Source organism: Taudactylus pleione, unplaced genomic scaffold (assembly GCF_031769625.1).
Source record: "Taudactylus pleione unplaced genomic scaffold, aTauple2 ptg000629l, whole genome shotgun sequence".
NCBI lineage: Eukaryota > Metazoa > Chordata > Amphibia > Anura > Myobatrachidae > Taudactylus > Taudactylus pleione.
The window spans coordinates 3,687,776-3,702,261 of NW_028285031.1; the positions used below are offsets into that span (position 1 = coordinate 3,687,776).

The following is a 14,486-nucleotide window of genomic DNA, read 5'->3' on the forward strand; positions in this document are numbered from 1 at the left end:
TAGTATTACACTCAGCACTCTGCTCCTGACACTGTGAGGGAGCCGGCACTGCACACACGGCAGTCGGCACCTTCTGCACACCCCCCCCCCTTGCCCCCCAGTAAAAAGCACATGAATTAGGACTACGGGTTTCGGGCTGCGAGGCCACGACCCAATCCTAAGTGGCCATGCCCCCTGCCCATGAGGCCACACACCCTTTTCAGTGCCATGTAGCTACACCGCGAGCACAGCATCCCTCCCCGCACCAGGTGACACCACCGGGAGGGATGCCACTATCTGCACACATGTTGCAGATGCTGCGGGGAGAGGGGCAGGACACGACCCCTGCCAGCGGGACCCACGAACAAAAGCAGATGATGGTCGTTCAGTGTGTATGAATGACCATCATCTGCAGATATATCTGCGCAGTGTGTACCCACCTTTAGAGAATTTGGAGCACAGACTGTAAGATCAGGGACTGGTGTAAATAACTAAACATTTTCTGTAAAGTACTATATACAGTAATATGTTGGAAATACACTGTAAGTAAAAGCTAATAATACTAATACTAATAATATGGCCTTAGACAAAAGGTCTCTGATTTGGCAGAATTATTGGTGAATCCCTTCACGTTAGCAGCAGGAAAAATGGATTTATTCCAGTTACAGGAGCATAATGACTAAAACATGCAGAACAACATTTGTGTCTTTTCCCTTATGAAAGGTCACCACTTTCTAACAAAAACTTCTCGTTCCTTTCCTAAGGAGAGGAGACAGAGATAGTATTCAGCTTGAAGTTGTCAGAGAGTCTGATTTATCATAAAGCAGCTCATTTGCAACCTCCAGAAAGTGGTTTTACTATAGGATAAAACTGGCAGGAAACATAAAGTTCATTCCTAAGGTTGTACTAATAATATGACTATACCTCCTAACTTTCTTTAATGGAGATTGGGACCTTTGTTTGAAAAAGAGGGTGTGGCCTCACCGCAAGGGGTGTGGCCTCACAAGGAATGCCATACGCAGGTGCCATGCCATCTTTTTCATCATGCTGGGGCCATTCTCAGCCCCTCGGGAGCTGCTGGGCATGCCTCCAGTTCTCTCACTGGTTCTGGTACTTGCAATTTCAGCTAATGCGTTACTTTGTGACCCCCAAAAATTTTTTATAGGATAAATGGTCATGTGGTGGTCCCAAAGAAATGCAGGGAAGTATGTGTAGACAGGCTTTATTCTGCTGCAAATGTGATACAATTATTCTACTAGTTGTTATACAATATTTCATTTACTTTACTATTCTTTGTTCCTATGTATGTTTTTATTATTCTAGAAAAGGGACCTGGGTCACCTCAATCTGCCCCGACCCTGCTGTGTCCTACACTGCAACTTCTCTATCTCTAACATCTGCCCTTTTCTGCTGCTCTGCCTTGTTACCCCCACTCTGTCCTCACCCCCCCTCCCCCCGCTTCCATACTCACCCCATTCAGGGTAGATCTGTCTCATCTCCCTAGCAATGGGAGCCGTTGAATGGTCAGCATGAGCCCCAGCTCCCACTGACTGTGCATGAATACTGGAGACATGAATGACTTTACACAATTATTACATAGATATTGATACATTAAATCAATTCCAATTTTAGGTCAATCTACAGCACTGTAATTTTGTGTTGTTGTTTTTTTCTGCTAGATGAATTTAGCAAACTACACATTTCTTATGACAACTTCATATTTGGACCCTCAATTATCTTTTACTTAGTATTTAATTTTTATAACCTAACTCATCGCAACAAAGGGTCTTTCTTCTTGTCTAGCCATCACAAAAAATGTTCATGTTGTCCGCTTATTGAAACAAGGTTTTTTCTACTTGTTTCATTGCTGTTTAGTTTTAGTTTGTCTGCTTTGATTTTTGTTTTATTTTAAATCTAACAGTTGGAAACTTCCCACTTTTACAAAATCTGCATTTGCCCCTAGGCAGCAGTGGAGCCTGATTATTGTTCTGCATCAGACACCTGTGCATCTGGATATTGGTGTATCTGGACAGCAGTTTAGGTACTGTAGCTAGAAGATGGTAACAGTTATTATTTTTATTTTACAAAAGTCAAGTGTGAGAAGTGGCTGTTGGGTGAGAGGGATGGTAGACTGAAGCTATGCCTGGGGCTCATAAAAACCTTGCACTGACCTTGTACAGTATGTGAAAGACTCTCTACTAAATCATGTGAAGTCTAATACTGTAAAGCTGTCATTTTCACGAAAACATCTATTCATGTACATTAGGTAGAAGGTGTTATTTATTCTGATAATCATGAGAAGGCAGCACTACTAGCAGTAACATTTGGTACAAAAGTCTCACTTTTCCTTCTTTTACCTGTCACGTCTTTTAAGTTTGATATCTCTATAGAAGAAAACATTTTCATCATCATTTAAGTTTCTTGACCCTCAGTAAATATAGTTCAGCCCATTTTGAGAGAGATTAATGCCATAGGTAGATGTTGGACCATTTTCAAAGCTCTCCGTTGAAATTCATCTCAGTTTGGATTTCCCAGCTTAATGTCTGACTTTTCGCCAGTAGAATTTGCCTTGAAGTCTTCCCAGTCTTACCCCGAGCACCCCACATCACATCACATAGCAGAATGATTATAAATTTACTGAAATGTAAATTTACAAATACAGTGCAGAATGACATTTCATGGAATCAAAAGTGGCACTTGAAGACAGCACTGCCGAAACATACATTTCTGTGCAATCTCCTGTTCTGCGGTAACCTTGATACACCCAAAATAATGGCACCTTTGCTCATCTCTACCGGTACTCCATGGTAATCACTGAACCGTGGCAAAATTCAGTACGTTTGAAAACGAATATATCTTTACCTACTGTAAGTAAACCAAGCTTGTCTGACAGCTAATTACAGGCATGGCGGAGCAGTATTCCGGCACTATGATGTTCTAATATATCTTGCTTCTAAGGAAAATATGATAATCCTCTTAGTACTCTATCTCTGCCATACATACAGACATACAATGTTTTTTAGCTCATTGGCTGAATTTTAATTTTCAGGTACAGTTTACACTTCTGCAGCGAAATCATCAGCCCCATGTGGTTTCCATGGCATCCCTTCAAAGTTTATTATCTATTTACATTGACTTTCGTGTGCTTTCCTTTATCCCTTGCCTCCTGTCTCGGCTATCTATTCATGAAACTCAGGAGCACAAACGGCTTTTACTAACACAAGGCGTTTAGCAAAGTTTTCTAATAGTATCTTTCTCCGTAAATGCCTGAAATCCAATATATTTCTATGAATGTGACTGCTGGGAGCAGGCAGAATATTGTCAGCAAGAATTGGGAGAGTGTGCAATGAGCTGAGCTGATTGGGGATCCCTATTAAGCACCTCTCTGTGCTAAATCTATTGTCCTCCTTCACTCCAGGCTTTTGTTGCCTATTCTGTCATTTCCGCACCTGTCAGCCACTGAAAATCCAGAGGGGGAGAATGAAGATAAGTATTTAAATGTGTTCCCTAGGGGATTAAAACCCTTGGTGTGGTTATACAGTGTGCAGGCAGCATCAGAACTAAGTTCTCCTCCTTCTCCTCAATTATGCTCTGTCTCTCTAAGCCTCACACATGTATCCAGCTGACGGATTCTGCGCCTGTTGGACATTTGCAGGCAAAGTCTTCTTCACTGTGGTCCAGGATTTCAGGGATGTAAATTCTACAGGTAACTAATTACATCTGTCTTGTGTTTTCCCTTGCATACTTTTGTATTAAATAAATCTGACTAAGAAACACAGGGCTGTAGCTTCCTGACAGCCACTCTAAGGAGAGTGGGGAATCATAATGATCTTTTATCAGATATTGCAAAGTTTAGTTTTGATGTCAGTGATCACGTTGCAATCGGGGATCCCGCTTTATAAATGAACCATGTAGATATGACGGAAACAAATGTATAAAGCCAGGCTGTGTATTAGCTTTGTACGTGTGTGCATTTTTATATTGGCCAGATGGGGACTTATCTGTGGATGTGACTCGTTTGAATGCAGTAGATTAACCCCTTGTGCAGTAGGAAACCTAAATGTAATACAGTCTGTGTATGATTTGTGGATTATCGTTACCACTGATCTCTCTGGGCAAAAGTGTCACTTTTTGTCAATGAAACCTATTTTTTAGGCCACTTTGGCCGATATCTTTTCTCATTCTCAGGCATTAGCATTTAGTACAGATGCTTTGCGCAAAAATGCAGTAAGTTATTCTCATTCTGTAGATTGCTTTAACAGTGTGAGTGCCTTATATGCAGTATATCCCATATCAGGAGTTCTAAAAGCAGAGTAAAGCAAGCAACCTTACATAAATATTGTCAGTCTCTTTCATCCTGGGTATTGATCGCACATTCTCTATCTCTTCCCATCAGTTCAGTAATTGATGAAACTGGGAGAGGGTTTAATTTTCGATTTATATTGTATATAAAGATTGCTATTCGAAGTTGCTTCTGCTGTAATAATAATTGTTTTCGCAGACAAAAACTGAGTTTGTTCATATTATTATGTTTGGTACTTTATATACAGTTTACACCTCTACTTTGTAAATCAATTGAAATTCAACCGATAGAACAATTGTACACAGCTGATCTGTAAAAATACAGGAGAGATGAGTATTAATGCATGATTAAAGCAGCAATGCAATATTGTGTCCTATCATTTTGCCAAAGATAAGATCGGATACAAATGATTAAAACGTGATATTAATTAACTACATTATTACACAGTGGCATTTGCTTATGAATATTACATCTTATGTGTTCTTTCCAATAAACTAGCCCACCGAAGTGATGTGACTGCTGTGAGCTGAGATCTCAAAGCAATTTAGTCTTGATTGTGCAGTGTGATATGACATGCCAGCTTTATACATATAAAGGAGTTCTCCGATCAAAACATTTTATAGTGTTTTTACTGTATCTCAGCTGAAAAAGTGCAGTGATTTACAATGGTTGTAATGAGCCATTATAGCATTCAGCGTAATAGGGTCGGTATTTCATGGAGCGCTCTGGATATATGCTGCCCATGCTGTTTTAAAATACAGCTATGTGACATCCTATCCATGTAACTAAGATAAATGGCTGTGGCTAAGGGGAGTTAGGGTTAGGCTGTGGGAAAGGTGCATTAGGGTTAGGATGTGGGAAAGGTGGATTAGGGTTAGGCTGTGGGAATGGTGGGTTAGGGTTAGGCTGTGGGAAAGGGGGGTTAGGGTTAGGCTGTGGGAATGGTGGGTTAGGGTTAGGCTGTGGGAATGGTGGGTTAGGGTTAGACTGTGGGAAAGGTGGATTAGGGTTAGGCTGTGGCAAAGGTGGGTTAGGGTGAGGCTGTGGGAAAGGAGGGTTCGGCTGTGGGAAAGGTGGATTAGGGTTAGGCTGTGGAAAAGGGGGGTTAGGCTGTGGGAAAGGGGGTTAGGGCTAGGCTGTGGGAAAGGGGGTTAGGCTGTGGAAAAGGGGGGTTAGGGTTAGGCTGTGGGAAAGAGGGTTAGGGCTAGGCTGTGGGAAAGGGGGGTTAGGGTTAGGCTGTGGGAAAGGGGGTTAGGCTGGGTGAAAGGGGGTTAGGGTTAGGCTGTGGGAAAGGGGGTTAGGCTGGGTGAAATGGGGGTTAGGGTTAGGCTGTGGGAAAGGGGGTTAGGCTGGGTGAAATGGGGGTTAGGGTTAGGCTGTGGGAAAGGGGGGTTAGGGCCAGGCTGTGGGAAAGGGGGTTTAGGCTGTGGGAGAGGGGGGTTAGGGTTAGACTGCAGGAAAGGGGGGTTAGGGCTAGGCTGTGGAAAAGGTGGGTTAGGGTTAGGTTGTTGGAAAGGGGGTTAGGCTGGGTGAAAGGGCGGTTAGGGTTAGGCTGTGGGAAAGGGGGTTAGGCTGGGTGAAAGGGGGTTAGGGTTAGGCTGTGGGAAAGGGGAGTTAGGGCTAGGCTGTGGGAAAGGGGGGTTAGGCTGTGGGAAAGGGGGGTTAGGATTAGACTGCAGGAAAGGGGGGTTAGGGCTAGGCTGTGGAAAAGGTGGGTTAGGGTTAGGTTGTGGGAAAGGGGGGTTAGGCTGTGGGAAAGAGAGGTTAGGATTAGGCTGTGGGAAAGGGGTGTTAGGATTAGGCTGTGGGAAAGGGGGGTTAGGGCTAGACAGGGAAATGGGGGTTAGGCTGTGGGAAAGGGGGGTTAAGGTTAGGATGTGGGAAAGGGGGGTGAGGGTGAGGCTGTGGGAAAGGGGGGTTAGACTGTGGGAAAGGGGGGTTAGACTGTGGGAAAGGGAGGTTAGGCTGTGGGAAAGAGAGGTTAGGATTAGGCTGTGGGAAAGGGGGGTTAGGGTTAGACTGTGGGAAAGGGGGGATAGGATTAGGCTGTGGGGAAGGGGGGTTAGGGCTAGACTGGCAAAGGGGGGTTAAGGTTAGGATGTGGGAAAGGGGGGTTAGGGTGAGGCTGTGGGAAAGGGGGGTTAGACTGTGGGAAAGGGGGGTTAGGCTGTGGGAAAGGGGGGTTAAGGTTAGGCTGTGAGAAAGAGGGGATAGGGTTAGGCTGAGAGAAAGTGGGGTTAGGGTTAGGCTGTGGGAAAGGGGGGTTAGACTGTGGGAAAGGGGGGTTAGGCTGTGGGAAAGGGGGGTTAAGGTTAGGCTGTGAGAAAGAGGGGATAGGGTTAGGCTGTGAGAAAGGGGGGTTAGGCTGTGGGGAAGGGGGGTTAGGGCTAGACTGGCAAAGGGGGGTTAAGGTTAGGATGTGGGAAAGGGGGGTTAGGGTTAGGCTGTGGGAATGGTGGGTTAGGGTTAGGCTGTGGGAAAGGTGCATTAGGGTTAGGCTGTGGGAAAGGTGCATTAGGGTTAGGATGTGGGAAAGGTGGATTAGGGTTAGGCTGTGGGAATGGTGGGTTAGGGCTAGGCTGTGGGAATGGTGGATTAGGGATAGGCTGTGGGAATGGTGGATTAGGGTTAGGCTGTGGGAATGGTGGATTAGGGTTAGGCTGTGGGAAGGGGGGGTTAGGGTTAAGATGTTGGAAAGGTGGATTAGGGCTAAGTTGTGGGAATGGTGGGTTAGGGTTAGGCTGTGGGAAACGTGCATTAGGGTTAGGCTGTGGGAATGGTGGGTTCGGCTGTGGGAAAGGTGGATTAGGGTTAGCCTGTGGGAAAGGGGGGTTAGGCTGTGGGAAAGGGGGTTAGGGCTAGGCTGTGGGAAAGGGGGTTAGGCTGTGGGAAAGGGGGTTTAGGGTTAGGCTGTGGGAAAGGGGCATTAGGCTGTGGGAAAGGGGGTTAGGGCTAGGCTGTGGGAAAGGGGGTTAGTCTGTGGGAGGGGGGTTAGGGTTAGGCTGTGGGAAAGGGGGTTAGGGCTAGGCTGTGGGAAACGGGGGTTAGGGTTAGGCTGTGGGAAAGGGGGTTAGGCTGGGTGAAAGGGGGGTTAGGGTTAGGCTGTGGGAAAGGGGTTTAGGCTGGGTGAAATGGGGGTTAGGTTGAGGCTGTGGGAAAGGAGGGTTATGGTTAGGCTGTGGGAAAGGGGGGTTATGGTTAGGCTGTGGGAAAGGGGGTTAGGGTTAGGCTGTGGGAAAGGGGGGTTAGGGTTAGGCTGTGAGAAAGGGGGGTTAGGCTGTGGGAAAGGGGGGTTAATGTTAGGCTGTGGGAAAGGGGGGTTAGGCTGTGGGAAAAGGGGGTTAGGCTGTAGGAAAGGGGGGTTAGGGTTAGACTGCAGGAAAGGGGGGTTAGGGTTAGGCTGTGCAAAAGGTGGGTTAGAGTTAGGTTGTGGGAAAGGGGGATTAGAGCTATGGCAAAGGTGGGTTGGGGCTAGGCTGTGGGAAAGGGGGGTTAGGGTTAGGCTGTGAGAAAGGGGGGTTAGGGTTAGGCTGTGGGAAAGGGGGGTTATGGTTAGGCTGTGGGAAAGGGGGGTTAGGCTGTGGGAAAGGGGGGTTAGGCTGTGGGAAACGTGGGTGAGAATTAAACTGCAGGAAAGGGGGGTTAGGGCTAGGCTGTGAAAAAGGTGGGTTAGGGTTAGATTGTGGGAAAGGGGGGTTAGGGCTAGGCTGTGGGAAAGGCGGATTAGGGCTAGGCTGTGGGAAAGGGGGGTTAGGGCGAGGCTGTGGGAAAGGTGGACGGGGGCTAGGCTGTGGGAAAGAGAGGTTAGGGTTCGGCTGTGGGAAAGGTGGGTTAGGGCTAGATTGTGGGAAAGGTGGGTTAGGATGTGGGAAAGGTGGGTTACGGTTAGGCTGTGGGAAAGGGGGGTTAGGGTTAGGCTGTGGGAAAGGGGGTTTAGGCTGTGGGAAAGGTGGGTTAGGGTTAGGCTGTGGGAAAGGGGGGTTAGGGTGAGGCTGTGGGAAAGGGGGGTTAGACTGTGGGAAAGGGAGGTTAGGCTGTGGGAAAGGGGGGGTTAGGCTGTGGGAAAGGTGGGTTAGGATTAGGCTGTGGGAAAGGGGGGTTAGGATTAGGCTGTGGGAAAGGGGGGTTAGGCTGTGGGAAAGGGGGGTTAGGGTGAGGCTGTGGGAAAGGTGGGTTGGGGCTAGGCTGTGGGAAATGGGCATTAGGCTGTGGGAAAGGGGGGTTAGGAATAGGCTGTGGGAAAAGGGGGTTAGGGATAGGCTGTGGGAAAGGGGGGTTAGGGTTAGGCTGTGGGAAACGGGGTTAGGCTGTGGGAAAGGGGGGTTAGGGCTAGGCTGTGGGAAAGGGGGGTTAGGCTGTCGCGAAGGTGGGTTAGGGTTAGACTGCAGGAAAGGGGGGTTAGGGCTAGGCTGTGGAAAAGGTGGGTTAGGGTTAGGTTGTGGGAAAGGGGGGTTAGGGCTATGGCAAAGGTGGGTTGGGGCTAGGCTGTGGGAAAGGGGGGCTAGGCTGTGGGAAAGGGGGGCTAGGGCTAGGCTGTGGGAAAGGTGGATTGGGGCTAGGCCTCGGGAAAGAGAGGTTAGGGTTAGGCTGTGGGAAAGGGGGGTTAGGCTGTGGGAAAGGGGGGTTAGGGTTAGGCTGTAGGAAAGGGTGGGTTAGGGCTAGGCTGTGGAAAAGGGGGGTTAGGGTTAGCCTGTGGGAAAGGGGGGTTAGGCTGTGGGAAAGGGGGTTAGGGTGAGGCTGTGGGAAAGGGGGGTTAAGGTTAGGATGTGGGAAAAGGGGGTTAGGGTGAGGCTGTGGGAAAGGGGGGTTAGGGTTAGGCTGTGGGAAAGGGGGGTTTGGCTGTGGGAAAAGGAGGTTAGGGTTAGGCTGTGGAAAAGGGGGGTTAGGGCTAGATTGTGGGAAAGGTGGGTTAGGCTGTGTGAAAGGGGGGTTAGGGTTAGGCTGTGGGAAAGGGGGGGTTAGGGCTAGATTATGGGAAAGGTGGGTTAAGGTTAGGCTGTGGGAAAGGGGGGTTAGGGTGAGGCTGTGGGAAAGGGGGGTTAGACTGTGGGAAAGGGAGGTTAGGCTGTGGGAAAGGGGGGGTTAGGGCTAGGCTGTGGGAAAGGTGGGTTAGGGTTAGGCTGTAGGAAAGGGGGAGGTTAGGGTTAGGCTGTGGGAAAGGGGGGTTAGGCTCTGGGAAAGGGAGGTTAGGGTTAGGCTGTGGGAAAGGGGGGTTAGGGTGAGGCTGTGGGAAAGGTGGGTTGGGTCTAGGCTGTGGGAAAGGGGCATTAGGCTGTGGGAAAAGGGGGTTAGGGATAGGCTGTGGGAAAGGGGGGTAGGGTTAGGCTGTGGGAAAGGGGGTTAGGCTGGGTGAAAGGGGGGTTAGGGTTAGGCTGTGGGATAGGGGGTTAGGCTGTGGGAAAGGTGGATTAGGGTTAGGCTGTGGGAAAGGGGGGTTAGGGTGAGGCTGTGGGAAAGGGGGTTAGACTGTGGGAAAGGGAGGTTAGGCTGTGGGAAAGGGGGGGTTAGGCTGTGGGAAAGGTGGGTTAGGGTTAGGCTGTGGGAAAGGGGGGTTAGGGTGAGGCTGTGGGAAAGGGGGGTTAGACTGTGGGAAACGGAGTTTAGGCTGTGGGAAAGGGTGGGTTAGGCTGTGGGAAAGGTGGGTTAGGATTAGGCTGTGGGAAAGGGGGGTTAGGATTAGGCTGTGGGAAAGGGGGGTTAGGCTGTGGGAAAGGGGGGTTAGGGTGAGGCTGTGGGAAAGGTGGGTTGGGGCTAGGCTGTGGGAAATGGGCATTAGGCTGTGGGAAAGGGGGGTTAGGAATAGGCTGTGGGAAAAGGGGGTTAGGGATAGGCTGTGGGAAAGGGGGGTTAGGGTTAGGCTGTGGGAAACGGGGTTAGGCTGTGGGAAAGGGGGGTTAGGGCTAGGCTGTGGGAAAGGGGGGTTAGGCTGTCGCGAAGGTGGGTTAGGGTTAGACTGCAGGAAAGGGGGGTTAGGGCTAGGCTGTGGAAAAGGTGGGTTAGGGTTAGGTTGTGGGAAAGGGGGGTTAGGGCTATGGCAAAGGTGGGTTGGGGCTAGGCTGTGGGAAAGGGGGGCTAGGCTGTGGGAAAGGGGGGCTAGGGCTAGGCTGTGGGAAAGGTGGATTGGGGCTAGGCTGTGGGAAAGAGAGGTTAGGGTTAGGCTGTGGGAAAGGGGGGTTAGGCTGTGGGAAAGGGGGGTTAGGGTTAGGCTGTAGGAAAGGGTGGGTTAGGGCTAGGCTGTGGGAAAGGTGGGTTGGGTCTAGGCTGTGGGAAAGGGGCATTAGGCTGTGGGAAAAGGGGGTTAGGGATAGGCTGTGGGAAAGGGGGGTAGGGTTAGGCTGTGGGAAAGGGGGTTAGGCTGGGTGAAAGAGGGGTTAGGGTTAGGCTGTGGGATAGGGGGTTAGGCTGTGGGAAAGGGGGGTTAGGGCTAGGCTGTGCGAAAGGGGGGTTAGGCTGTGGGAAAGGTGGGTTAGGGTTAGACTGCAGGAAAGGGGGGTTAGGGCTAGGCTGTGGAAAAGGTGGGTTAGGGTTAGGTTGTGGGAAAGGGGGGTTAGAGCTATGGGAAAGGTGGCTTGGGGCTAGGCTGTGGGAAAGGGGGGTTAGGCTGTGGGAAAGGGGGTCTAGGACTAGGCTGTGGGAAAGGTGGGTTAGGGTGAGACTGTGGGAAAGGGGGGTTAGGGTTAGGCTGTGAGAAAGGGGGGTTAGACTGTGGGAAAGGGAGGTTAGTCTGTGGGAGGGGGGTTAGACTGTGGGAAAGGGAGGTTAGGCTGTGGGAAAGGGGGGCTTAGGGCTAGGCTGTGGGAAATGTGGGTTAGGGTGAGGCTGTGGGAAAGGGGGGTTAGGGTTAGGCTGTGAGAAAGGGGGGTTAGACTGTGGGAAAGGGAGGTAGGCTGTGGGAAAGGGAGGTTAGGCAGTGGGAAAGGGGGGGTTAGGGATAGGCTGTGGGAAAGGTGGGTTATGGTTAGGCTGTGGGAAAGGGGGAGGTTAGGGTTAGGTTGTGGGAAAGGGGGGTTAGGCTCTGGGAAAGGGAGGTTAGGGTTAGGCTGTGGGAAAGGGGGGTTAGGGTGAGGCTGTGGGAAAGGTGGGTTGGGTCTAGGCTGTGGGAAAGGGGCATTAGGCTGTGGGAAAAGGGGGTTAGGGATAGGCTGTGGGAAAGGGGGGTAGGGTTAGGCTGTGGGAAAGGGGGTTAGGCTGGGTGAAAGGGGGGTTAGGGTTAGGCTGTGGGATTGGGGGTTAGGCTGTGGGAAAGGGGGGTTAGGGCTAGGCTGTGCGAAAGGGGGGTTAGGCTGTGGGAAAGGTGGGTTAGGGTTAGACTGCAGGAAAGGGGTGTTAGGGCTAGGCTGTGGAAAAGGTGGGTTAGGGTTAGGTTGTGGGAAAGGGGGTTTAGAGCTATGGGAAAGGTGGGTTGGGGCTAGGCTGTGGGAAAGGGGGGTTAGGCTGTGGGAAAGGGGGTCTAGGACTAGGCTGTGGGAAAGGTGGGTTAGGGTGAGACTGTGGGAAAGGGGGGTTAGGGTTAGGCTGTGAGAAAGGGGGGTTAGACTGTGGGAAAGGGAGGTTAGTCTGTGGGAGGGGGGTTAGACTGTGGGAAAGGGAGGTTAGGCTGTGGGAAAGGGGGGCTTAGGGCTAGGCTGTGGGAAATGTGGGTTAGGGTGAGGCTGTGGGAAAGGGGGGTTAGGGTTAGGCTGTGAAAAAGGGGGGTTAGACTGTGGGAAAGGGAGGTAGACTGTGGGAAAGGGAGGTTAGGCTGTGGGAGAGGGGGCGCTTAGGGCTAGGCTGTGGGAAAGGTGGTTTAGGGCTAGGCTGTGGGAAAGGGGGGTTAGGGTGAGGCTGTGGGAAAGGGGGGTTAGGCTGTGGGAAAGGGGGGTTAGGGTTAGGCTGTGGGAAATGGGGGTTAGGCTTAGGCTGTGGGAAAGGGGGGTTAGGCTGTGAGAAAGGTGGGTTAGGCTGTGGGAAAGGGGGGTTAGGGGGGTTAGAGTTAGGCTGTGAGAAAGGATTAGGCTGTGGGAAAGGTGGGTTAGGCTGTGAGAAAGGTGGGTTAGGGGGGGTTAGAGTTAGGCTGTGTGAAAGGATTAGGCTGTGGGAAAGGTGGGTTAGGCTGTGAGAAAGGTGGGTTAGGCTGTGAGAAAGGGGGGTTAGACTGTGGGAAAGGGAGGTTAGGCTGTGGGAAAGGGGGGGTTAGGGCTAGGCTGTGGGAAAGGGGGGTTAGGGTTAGGCTGTGGGAAAGGGGGGTTAGGGTGAGGCTGTGGGAAAGGGGGGTTAGGCTGTGAGAAAGGGGGGTTAGACTGTGGGAAAGGGAGTTAGGCTGTGGGAAAGGTGGGTTAGGGTTAGGCTGTGGGAAAGGGGGGTTAGGGTTAGGCTGTGGGAAAGGGGGGTTAGGGTGAGGCTTTGGGAGAGGGGGGTTAGGCTTTGAGAAAGGGGGGTTAGACTGTGGGAAAGGGGGTTAGGCTGTGGGAAAGGGGGGTTAGGCTGTGGGAAAGGGGGGTTAGGGTGAGGCTGTCAGAAAGGGGGGTTATGGTTAGGCTGTGGGAAAGGGGGGTTAGGGTTGGGCTGTGGGAAAGAGGGGTTAGGGTTAGGCTGTGGGAAAGGGGGGTTATAGTTAGGCTGTGGGAAAGGATTAGGCTGTGGGAAAGGTAGGTTAGGCTGTGGGAAAGGGGGGTTAGGTGCGGTTAGAGTTAGGCTGTGGGAAAGGATTAGGCTGTGAGAAAGGTGGGTTAGGCTGTGGGAAAGGGGGGTTAGGGGGAGTTAGAGTTAGGCTGTGGGAAAGGATTAGGCTGTGGGAAAGGTGGGTTAGGCTGTGGGAAAGGGGGGTTAGGGGCGGTTAGAGTTAGGCTGTGGGAAAGGATTAGGCTGTGAGAAAGGTGGGTTAGGGTTAGATTACTTACCTGCATGCATCAGGTTTTCTGCCGTCGGGGTTCTGACGCCTGGAGTATGACCGCCGGCATTATGTGAGCCGGGTTCCTGTACCCGGATAGAAGTATAATAAACACATCATAGGATTCAGGAAGCAAATCATTAGCTAAACCCCTACAGTACATACTTAGTCATATCTATTGGGGCAGCTGGCGTCGTTAGGGATTGCTCTTTAATAACGTGCTACAACTTGGTCAAAGAGAAATCTCTCCCCAGAACTTACCCTATATATCATGCCTTCCTGATTTTGAGACTTTGGCCCTCATTCAGAGCCGTTCGTTAACAGCAGTACGCTCGTTGCGTTCCGATGTTGACTAACCGCGCATGCGTCGGTGTTACACTGCGCATGTGCATACGGCAGATTGCGAGCTTTTTTTGTCTCGTTCGTCAAATAGCGTACAGGAAGTGACATGTCAAATGTGATTGACAGAACAGGGCGTTTTTGGGCGTTGACGGGGGTGGAGATGGAAAAACGCAGGCGTGGCGAGGCGTTTTTGGGGCGTACATACATTATCAGATGCGAACGTCCAATGTGTTCGTACCAACTCATACGTCACTGGATGATCCTCTTTCCCTTCAAAATGCTCGCACAGCTTAGGGTCTGGATTCCTCGACCACATTGGCGATGGCCTTCTCCTCCGTCCCGGCAGTCCACGATGTAGCATCGATTAATCACGGCTTGTCAGAAAATCAATTAGTGTTGGATTGAAAACCGGCTTGGTATGTGTTTGGAAATCAGTTTTTTGGGTTAGCACAAAACCGTACGCAGGTGGAAATCATAGCTGCTAATGTCAGGATTACACAATCAATTTGCGTACATTTGTGGGGGTTTATTTTGGGCGCAATTTTTGGTTTTTGGCCTATTGTAACAATAATGTCATCATGTTTGTGTTTTTTTGGCCATTTTGCTTTTGCCTGGTGAATTTGCATCCTTATGTAAATTTTAAAACGTTCCTTAAAGAGCCCTTTTGTTTTCTCATGTAAAATGTTGTTGCACGTTTTTGCCTTGTGGGCCAGGATTAAATGTAACCCATTTTTACAATAATGTCAGAATACAAAGTCGTACATTTTTGGCAAATTTATTGCTATAAAAAAAAAATTTCATGCACATATTTTACACAAACATTTTTGGCAGTGTTCATTTCAAAATATTTAATAATTGTGCAAACATAAATATTTTTGGAAACGTAAAGCTAAAAATTAAAAACAATTCACAAGAAAGGAGAGGGAAGTTTTGGCCAGAAAGGAATATGAGGCAAGCACAGAAGGAGTGTGGGAAAAGTAGCCAGTGCTGTCA

General features: G+C 49.9%; 1 protein-coding gene across 1 annotated transcript in view; it reads left to right on the forward strand.

The window, feature by feature from the left end:
• Nucleotides 1–3,564: 3,564 nt before the first annotated feature.
• LOC148479229 (neuropeptide Y receptor type 2-like) overlaps nt 3,565–14,486 on the forward strand; it is a 57,547-nt gene continuing 46,625 nt past the window's right edge. The window contains exon 1 of the mRNA XM_088454746.1: nt 3,565–3,685. The gene's annotated coding sequence lies outside the window, so the exon portion shown is untranslated. The remainder of the gene's footprint in view (nt 3,686–14,486) is intronic.